The 10,855-nt window shown below is 40.7% G+C and overlaps 1 protein-coding gene across 1 annotated transcript in view; it reads left to right on the top strand.

Moving 5' to 3' along the window:
• The first annotated feature begins 2,200 nt into the window (after positions 1-2,200).
• LOC115397642 (phosphatidylinositol 4-phosphate 5-kinase type-1 beta-like) overlaps positions 2,201-10,855 on the top strand; it is a 36,906-nt gene continuing 28,251 nt past the window's right edge. Inside the window, 1 exon segment of the mRNA XM_030104067.1 lies at positions 2,201-2,410. The gene's annotated coding sequence lies outside the window, so the exon portion shown is untranslated.

The following is a 10,855-nucleotide window of genomic DNA, read 5'->3' as shown; positions in this document are numbered from 1 at the left end:
AAAAAAGACAAGGGCCCATATGAATGTAAGAACTATCGACCCATTTCTCAGGATGCAAAGATTTTGTCAAAGATTTTAGCAAACCGATTGAACAGAGTGATCACCTCTTTAGTGGGGTCCATTCAGAAACAGAACAGGGGACAGTATTAGAAGGTTTATTAATATTATGTGGGCAGTTTCTGATCTGGAGTCTCCAATTTCAGCTATTTCGCTCGATGCTGAAAAAACCTTTGATTAGCACCATGGATTTAAATTGGCTGTTGTTCAGTCAGCCATGTTGATCGATCAGAAAACATGGCTCAGATATGAAAGGTTTGTAGTGACTGTTGCAATTGTAAATAACTTTGCCTTGGCAACAGTCCGTCAGTAAGTTACAGGTAAATCTGGAAGCATGACGTCCTCAAAAAATACTTTATCGGATATATTCCCCCCCCCCCCCATTTTTTTTAATCACTGAATTGGATTAAAGCCATTTTGTTCCAGATGTCCTTTCAACTGAAAGTCATTGTTACGTTCACAACATGTGACTCATTCCCAGACTGATAAGTTTCCTTCACGTATTGTGCAAGCTATCTCAATAAAGTACTGTATTCATGTGATCTAAAAGGCTCTGTGTATTAAATAGACTTCACTTATATAGTATGTTTTACTGCTTCAGTTGGTAACATTTACACTTCAATGGACCAGAGAAATGATGACTGAACCATCAACTTTAAGAATGATCAACAGGCCACTCTGCTATCGCTGTGTGCCCATTCTGTCACGAGTACATTCACAAGGTCATTCTCGACATTCCTGTAAATGAATAAATAAATAAATATATTACAAAAAACACCCTAAACTGATTTTTAGTGATAAATTTCCAAAGTGGTCACAGACCAATCAACCACATCCTCAAATCTCTGAGTAGAACCTGACTGATACCTATCCAGCTTCCATCCTTTGAACTCTTTGAATTATCTTTCAATTATGGCAACTTTTCTATTGGATGCCATCCCAACTAGACCATTAAGACATTTCCCCCCTGACTAGTACATCAATATTAGATCAGATCAACCTATCTTCATTAACAGGCTATATTCCACAGGTCTTAAAGAATGCTGTTAAAATCCCACCCTTTCATCCAGGTGTTCTAACAAGTTACAGACCAATATCCAATCTTCCATTTATTTCTAAAATCCTAGAGAAAGTTGTTGCAAGTCAGCTTTGTGACCATTTATATAATAACAATATTTGCGTCTTTTCAGTCAGGTTTCAGAGCTCATCACAGCACAGAGACAGCTCTGGTAAAATGTACTAATGATCTTCTCACAGCCTCAGGTAGAGGACTGGTCTCTGTTCAGAATCAGAATCAGAATAGTCTTTATTGTCGTCACAACAAGTTACCGAAGTTACAAGTTACAAAGAAATTGCTTGGGTTTTAAAGACGCCCGGGCAGCCAATTACGGCACTCTGGCGCTTCTGGTCCTGTTAGATCTCAGTACTGCATTTGATACTGTTGATCATGACGTCCTACTAAATGGACAAGAATGTATTATTGTGATTAAAGGGACAGCATTAAACTGGTTTCGATCAGATGTAGCAGACAGGTTCCACTCTGTTAATGTTAACGATGACTCTTCAGCTCGGATCAAATTTATACATGGAGTTCCACAGGGCTCTGTCTTCGGACCTCTGCTCTTCACACTACATGCTTCCAGTAGGGAATATCATCTGGAAACACTCCTTTAACTTCCATTGTTAAGCCGATGATACACAAATCTATTTATCTATGAAGCCAGCTGACACTGATCAACTACCATTCCACTCACAAAAAAGTAAGTATGCTGTTCGAAATGACTACTTTAGTGCACTAAATGGGCCAATTTGCCAAAATGTTGAAGTATCCCTTTAATTGAATTAACCTAATAAAGAAATTTGTTTCACTTTTTATAGTTTTTTTTTCATAAAGTTATAGAAGCATCCATTCCAGTGACTGAAGTTCCCTCAAATCTTCTGCTCCTCCATCATCATCACCACCATCATCATCATCAGCAGCAGCAGAAGCAGCAACCCGGCTGAGGAGGAATGTCGTGAAATGTGGGGTTTGTCCTGCAGGGGGCAGGTTTGCGTTGTTTCCCCACACTTGCCTCGGTGGTGCACTGTGCTCTGGATGGCTGGCTGGTGGAGAGGCAGGGCAGGGACACGCGCACAGACGGACAGACGCACGCAGTGGACTCGGCCAGAGCAGACACACTCTTCAGCAGTGACAGCGAGCCTGTGGTGGGAATAAACGCTGCGCACATTATTGTCATTCATTTATCGGCCGGCGGATCGTCTGCTGGAGGGGAAAAGAGAAGAGCTTTCCGGGGACTGCAGCGGCCACGCAGAGGGAAATACAATCATTTGCAGTCAGAAGAGGAGGATCACTGTGAGTTTGATGCATGTGTGGAGGTTTTACTCGTCACGATTGACACTGACAAACACCGACTTTCACCTTTCTGTTTCGGTGACAAGAGAGAAAAGCTCCTCGAGTGATTCGGTGGAAATGACTCATCTTCCCCATCTAGTAAATTAGAGGACAGAAAATCTTATTTTTATATAAAACCATGGGTTCTTCTTCCTTTTCTTTTGATTTTCTTAAATAATAATAATTGAAGGTGTGTAGAAGGCAGTTCAGTTTCTCCTTAAACCTTCCTAATCAGTTCCTACAGTGTCAAATAGAGCTTTGTTTACAGTGAGCTCTATATTGGGTCTGGTGGGATTTTGTGTTTGCTGTATCAACATCATGCTGCTGTTTCCTAATTTATGAGGAAGTGTTTTTGTTTGTGTGTCTGCAGCTCTGTCTCGCCTGTTCAGAGAGGAACAGGTAGTTTGGTGGGGGAAATGAGGCAAGGTTGTTTCAAGATTGAGCATGAGGAGATCAAAGAAGGAAACGCTGCCTGTGAACATGGCAATCGTGAGAAATCTGACATTTTGACCCTCCTGTGGGTAGAAAAGTGTCAATATTGTTAAATTCTGCTTCAGAGGCTAAGCCAGAAAGTTCCCCCTGCTGCTGTTGCTTTAATTTTTTTGCCACAGTATGTTCTGCAGGTCAGATCAGAGATTTTCTGTGTTCTGCTCTTGTTATCAGGGTGTATTTCTAGTCCACCACTGGCCTAACCCTCAGCTTCTGTCACATTAACACTGCTTTTTACAATGAGGTGCAACATTTCTCCCCTCTGGAAGTCAGCGCAGCTCCATCCACCCTGATTCAGCTCACCTCTGCCTAGAACAGACACCATAAAAGAGAGACAACAGGTTATTGTGTATGATCTAAAACTGACAATCAGATCTCTATTACTCTTTATTGATTACTGTCTCATGAGCCTGGGTTTTAATATCTTTAAACTACCTCATCGTGGTCCATCTGTCTGAAATGTCAAGTTTGTTCGACATTGTCCTGTGACCTTGTGTCTCAACAAAACATAATATCTCAAGCATATCTCATGATTGTTCATATCAGGAAGAACCAGACAAACTGTTATTAAGTAAATGATTAAAAAAAAAGAGAAATATTAATCATGCAAATCTGGCAGACCTACAGGACGATCAAAAGGCAAAGTACAACTTGTAGTGTTGAACTACCATTGTGTATTATTTTTATGATCCCTGTGTTTCCTCGTTTGACTCAGGCTGGGGGGTGGAGGACTCAGCCCAGGTTGATCAGCTTGCGGCACAGGACATTTGAAAGGGAAAACGACTCATGCAAATCTCCTGCTGTCTCTTTCGGAGTCACACCTGAGCTCCTATCGTGTGCTGCCTGCTGCCCCTTGCACTGATACGCTGCTTATCGGAGTGAAAAGCATCTGTGTATTATGTAATATTTTCCACCCGAGTAGCAGCAGAAGTGCCTCAGCACTGCAGAGGCAAAACCTTGTTGACACAAATCATATTTATTTTGCGACTCCCAGCTCTTCTTGTGTCGCAGTTTCCACTGTGGTGCATCTTGGTCTCAAATTAGCAGAGAGATGGTCAGTTTTAACTACGGACACTTTAATTAAAAGCTGGGTGACACCTTTTCTTATCACCAGTGGTGTTTCCTGTTCCAGCTGCATGAGTCCCCATTGCAGAGGTAGCACAACAATTACCAACTGGAGGGATTTTTTTTTAGCGTCGTCTTGTGATTTTGGGTCAAAGAGCACTCTGTGTACTGTGCTCGTACTGTACCATGGGATCCCAGCAGTGATAGGGCCGAAATAACAAGCATATGAGCCTCATTAAGACAGTTGCGTAAGTCAGTGCCCTGAACAGTAGTTCCCAGCTCCGCGTCTCTCCTGATAATGCTTCAGCTGACCAGTGTGTCCACATGGGTGTGGCTCCATACCGTCTCCAGTTACATTCATGATCTACTGATAAGGAGAGATGCCCATCTGTGTTGTCTGCAATCTGGCACCATACAATGTTTGTGTTTCGTGTGATTTCTTTTTCTTCCTGCTGCAGGCTCTTTCTCTTCTGCTTGTAGTTTAGTGCTATATTTAAGCTTCTCTGAAGAGCATATGTAGTAATATTGTGTATTGGATCTGTGTATGTTTTTATATTGCCTTAGGTTAATAATCTCAGATCACACCGTATAATTTCCTCAACTCAGTTGTATCAATATAAATTTGATCACTTTATTTGAACTAAAACTCCTGTAGTTGACAGGGTATTTTACTCTTATTCAGCTTGCGATCACTGACTGTTATTCAGTACCGCTTCTTGTAAGTCATTGAAAGGTTGTTTTGCACTTCTATCAATAGTTACTGTCTTATTGGTTAATCTAATACTGTTTTACTTGATCAGACATTGAATTAGCTATTTAGTATAAAATGTGAAACAATCCGCAGAAGCCAAGCGAAAGATTAGATTAGATTAGATTTTTTGGTTTGCAAATTCCAGCATAAGTTTTCATGTTATATTGTTGAACACCAGATTCAGTCAAATGTTCAATCAGTGTTGATCATACACTATGATGCACTGAATCAGACATTTCACATGTGTAAAAATACACTCATCTCCCTGGTGCTAAAATTAGTGACTCATAATTTGTTTCAGAAGTTGGTATCCAGCACTGTGAGTCAGAGCACTGCAGAAAAAAGCTGTTATGAATTGGCCTCGGGTTTGACTCATATGCTTTATTGATCTGATGAGATTTAGGCTCCACACCTCTGTGAACAGGGCTGCACAGCGTGGGCTGCTCCTTCTGTCTGTTATCTGCTTTATTGTCCTCATTCATTGGCAGGCTGCACTCATGTCAGCACATACCGCACAGTGCTGATTGGCTCCCAGCCTCAGTCAGGACTTTATAATTAACTTACCTTGCTCCACACACACACACACACACACACACACACACACACATGCTGGCACGTCGCCCGAAGCCTTGTGATTTTTGCGAGGAGCAGAGCGTGTCATTTTATGCGTCGCTGAACTGTAAACTGAAGTTCATGAGAAGGTTTGTGTCCAACGGTGGGTCACATTTCATTTGATCAAGTTTTGTGAAGCACAGAGAAGCGATCAAGTCAGCATTTGAAAGGGCTGTGCCAACAACTAGGATACACTTTTCAAGGTTCTTTCTTCAGTCTAAAGAAAAAAAAATGATGAAGGAAAAAAAGAAAGTAATTTTCCAAAACTTTAGCACCTTTAAATTAAATTTAGCTGCATTGGCTGTCAGTTCAGGCAACTTTATTTTTTATTCTTTATATGTGCAAATCAAAGGTTTTGTCACTCCTGTTGTGACGTTCCAAGATAACAAGCAGAGATGCTGGTGTTTTCAGAGATGAAGTTTATCAGTTTTGCATGGATTGAAAGATTTTTGTAATTTACTTTCTGTAAGTTTCAATTTTATCCACACAGTCACAAACGCAGTGATTTTTTTTTTTTTTTTTAATTGAAGCAGTCAATTGAACTTATCAAAACATTTTTTTGGATGCTGTTTTGATATAAGTGCAGCATTTGACATTGATTGTTTACTAAGTCAGAGGCAATCTTGGTATTAGAAGTTGGACATGTTCGAAATTAGCTGAGTGAAAACATACTTTTGACATCTAGAACTGATGGAAGTGATATTGCCAAGTTGCATGGTGGGAGTAGAAGAGTTGAATGCTTGTTCAAAAAGAAACTGCCAGAATCACTCGGCCTCTCTGAGCAGACTTTTCATGCTTCCTCAAAGGTGAAAATACAAATCCACACGACGTCTTATGCAATCTCAATGATGTGACTTGACACTTTCTTGGCTATCGCAGCAGTTTCTTTTTATTTTTTCTGCTTCATTGGCATCTTAAATTCAGGTTCGTGCAGACTGCGATGTGTGAGTCTGTCACTCGGGCCTTCTCCGTGTCAGTGTGAAACGGCCTTCATTTACTTTCCGGCAGCTGAATACGGATGCGGAATTTCCCGGTGTTATCATTTCGATCTTAATGACCTCAAAAGTGGAGTAACCTGCTCTGTGGCCTCGCAGCACGTCGACGCCAGCTTTTGACAGAGTGAAAAACAGGAGGGCTGCAGCGATGGCTATTATTGTTCCGCGTTCGCCATTGGTTGCCCCGGTGGCTGCTGGCAGAGCGATTGGTTGGCAGCCTCGCAGGAATTCAGATTATTCAGAGGTTGTAATGTTTGTTGTTGTTGTTGTTTTGGCTTACTGAGTCCCCCATGTCCCCCTCCCCACTTTCCTGCGCTGATAATTGTGAGGTTTACAGGGGCCCACTTAGGAGACCTTTAGACACTGGAGTGAGAGAGAGCAGGACAGAAAAGGACGAGCGAAGAAAAACAAAGACTGGAGAACTGACCAAATGAAATTCCTCCCCTTTTCCTGTAGCAACCTGTGACCTCAAATCAATAAAGGCTCCGCAGTATCGGCCGCTCCTCCTCTCATGACCAGCCACTTCTAAGAATAATGCAGCAGTTTGTGTCCAAAATGAGATGAATAGATAATAAACTTGTCTCTCTGGGTTGAGAAGATCTTTGCAGAGTTCAGCTGAGATGGGATTGGCCGTCGTGGCGCTAGTCTGGGCCTTATTGTCCCTGTGCATGTGACCATGTTTTCCACCGAGCATGACGTGAGGCGCTTGCCAGCTTATTGAGCATAATAAGTCTGCTGTCATGTGTTCTGGTCTCCGAGAGCGTCGCGCTGCGCCGCGTCGAAGCAGCTCCTCTCTGTGTCAGTGTCTTTAGAAAACACCGTGTCTCTGTTTTCTTTCCATATACTACCCTCTGCATCTCCCTCACCCCCGCTGTTCCCTCAGCCCAATCACATGACTCCTCTGGACACAGAGGGTGACCTCCTCCGCGCTGCTCCTCATGCAGAGTGGAACACTCTTTGAATTACAAATACACGGACTGAACCTTCTCCGAGAGTTTCTGGTGTTCAGCTCATCGGGAAAAATGAAATACACTGATTCTGTCGTAATATCGCCACAGCTGTTTTATTTTTCTACTGCCAGAAAAGCTATTTTACTCAGTCCTGGCACTTAATACTGCTGCACATCATAGGAAGCAACACAGCTGTACAAAACTTTACATAATTTCCTCTGTGTGTCCTCCACCTTTTCATTCCTGCTTCCAAATGTCTCACTGGAAAGGTCAAAGAGCTCTGGAAGTACAGCACCATCCCCCATGGTGCTGAAAGGTCAAACACCATCCTAATACACAACAATCGCTGCATGTATGTTCAGAGGAAATTACACAGTCCGTGGTACGGCTCACTCACGCATACCATCGAATCTCCACTGAAAGTGTAATCTTCAGATTGAGTATGGTGCAGTGTTCAGTACACGCTGTTCGTTCTGGTATATCTGCACTCTGAACGGCATCACGGCTGTTTTTATTACTGATGTTACTCATTCTTTAAGCCTGAGTCATTCCTCACGTTCACCATTACTTTGCTATATCGTCTTACTGTCTTTATTACTGTATTAGTTTTTTTTTTCCATCATTGTGATAAAGCTCTTTTTTTGTTGTTCAAATAGCTTCATCATCAAGAAAAACTTCTGAGTGAAGCTTTTAAGTATTGATTAGTGTTTCCATAAAATCTTAAATTTTGTGTATAAATTTGTCAACAGACTGGAGCAGTTTTAATCAGATCTAAGGACCACTGGAGGCAGTGCATATATAAACGACAATACTAGATTTTATTGTAGCCTGTGTTTGTTTTTAGTCATCATTGTTTTTTTGTTAGGTCTTTTTATGGACCTCAGAGTCGGGAATAAAGATTGATTGATGCAAAGCATCGGTAACCGTCAGTCTACTCCACCTCAGTTGTGACGTTTTAGATGGTCTTACTGCTGCTGAAAAGCAAACTAATCATGGCTCTGGAATAGCTATATAAATAAATATATCAATCTGTTTTTTTTTGTTTTTTTTTGTAATTCAAGTTTTTATTTCTTTTTCACAGCTTAGAACAAAACAAACAAAAACAGACAGCAGTAAACAATACAAAATGTGGCCAAACTAACATACAAAATGAGTACTTCTCCGTATCTAAATGGTTAAGTGTTTCAAAAAATCTGAGCCCAGGATTCAACAAAGTTATCCATGTCATTATTCACTCTAGCCAATAATTTTCATATGTTACAATTTTTCTGCATATTTTCTTCCACCTGCTAAACTCTGGAGCAGAAGGATTCTCCACACACTCAAGATTACCCGAGCTGCTGTAATTATCCCCACTTTTACAACCACATATTTACATTTAGATATACCTGGAATTACTGATTTATCCCCCAACAGACATAATTTTGGTGCCTTGGCACCGTCATCCAAGCCACGCCCCTATCTGAAGTAAAACTTTTTCCCAAAAAGGATAAACCTTGTTGCATTCCCAAATAGCATGCATAAAGTTCCAGTAGCGGAATGACATTTCCAGCAGTTATCATTTTGCATAATTCCCATTCTTTGGAGTTTGGAGGGTGTTAGATACCATCTATGTATTAGTTTATACTGAATGAATTCCCTTTAGCCTCTTTGACAAATTTACAAGAATGCAACAATATTTTATCCCTTCTTCCTTATTTATAGTACATCCTAAATCCCTTTGCCATACCGTTCTCAGGTTTTCACATATACCTTTTTTAGATTATTAAACATTTATATACAACAGCTGCCCTATGCGCTTACCACGGCAATTCCAGAATTCTACAATCAAATTTGTTTCCCTCTTAAAATTTCCTTTTATGATGCAGTCCCTTAATTGTAAATATCTCCAAAAAGTTACCCCTTCTTTCTACTCCATATGTTTGAATAATTTCCTCAAATGACATAAACACCCCATCTTTATAAAGATAACTTATTATATGAATTCCTTTATCAATCCATTCTTTCCAAAAAATAGGCTCTTTTCCAATCCGTACTGCTGAGTTATACCATAACGTGGCATAAGATTGTCTCAAATGTGACGCTCCACACAATTTATGCAGCTCTCTCCAAACATACTTTGAGTAATTGAGAACAGGGTTGCTCTGAAGATCTGGTTTGTTTATATTTGTCTCCTGGGATAAGAAGTCCCATAGGTGTGAATGGGTCCACCCATTCCTTTTCAATTTTAATCCAATTAGAGTCAGATTCAGTTTTTGTCCCAATGCTTTACAATTCTTGACATTTCAAAAGCGAGGTTGTACAATTTCACATTTGGAAGAGCCATTCCTCCAATGTCTCTTGGAGCCCACATTTTCTTTAAATTGACCCTAGGTCTCTTCATATCCCACAAAAATTGTTTCAACCATCGTTTCAATTGTATTAGTATTCTGTGGGTATCTTCACCGGTAACATCATGGATACATATTGAACTGTGGGGTAACCACCATTTTAATTACATTAATTTGCCCCAAAGTGATAATTTCAAATTTTCCCCATTTTTCCAAGTTCGTTTTTATTTTCCGAAGGAGAGGTTCATATTAGTTGCCATCATTTCTTCTAAATTTGGATTCAAGAGTATTCCAGATACGTCATGCCTGATGACAACCATTTAAAATTGAAGGCAGTAACATGTCGAGAATAACATGTTGGTGATAAGGCATGCTTTCAGATTTGCTCCAGTTAATCTTGTAGCCCGAAATTCTTGAAAATGATTCTACACATGTGAGTAAAGCAGGTAAGAGTGCTCTGGGTCGGATAGCACTGCTAATATGTCATCAGCATATAGAAATAATTTATGTTCACTTCCTCCCAATTCCACACCCTTGATGTTTTTATCAGCTCGAATTTTAAGGCAAGTGCTCTAAGAATACTGTGAAAAGCAATGGAGAACAGGCTACATCCTTGTCTCATGCCCCGGGAGAGATCAAAAAGGTTGGACAATAATCCATTCGTCAAAACTCTTGCCCTTGGGTTGGAATATATGGTCGCCACCCCAGTGACAGAATACAGGCCCAAACCAAACCGCATGAGGACCTTCATAAGGAAGACCCCATTCCACCCGGTCAAAGGCCTTCTCCGCATCAAGGGAGAAGGCCGCGATCGGATCCAGGCTCGTTCTACTTTATGCATAATATGGATGAGTCTCCTCATATTATCCCCTGAGACCTGTTCTTCATGAACCCAACCTGATCGCCATTAATAATAGTCGGTAGTATGTTTTCTAGGCGTAGAGCAAATATCTTTGTTAAAATTTTGCAGTCTACTCCTAAGAGCTTACAGGTCGGTAATGTTGCAGGGTCTGAAACATCTCGCTCTTTTTTTAGGAATTAAAGATATCAGTGCCTCATTAAATGAACTTGGCAATGAGCCCAGATCAAATGCTTCTAAGTAAACTTTATGTAAACTGGTGTCCAAAATGTCTATATATTTCTATAGTATTCTATAGGAAAACCGTCGAGGCCCGGCGATTTCCCATTTTTCATACTCAAGATTGCTACTCTAA

The sequence above is a fragment of the Salarias fasciatus genome, chromosome 12, assembly GCF_902148845.1.
Source record: "Salarias fasciatus chromosome 12, fSalaFa1.1, whole genome shotgun sequence".
Taxonomy (NCBI): domain Eukaryota; kingdom Metazoa; phylum Chordata; class Actinopteri; order Blenniiformes; family Blenniidae; genus Salarias; species Salarias fasciatus.
This window is presented reverse-complemented; position numbering and strand designations above follow the sequence as displayed.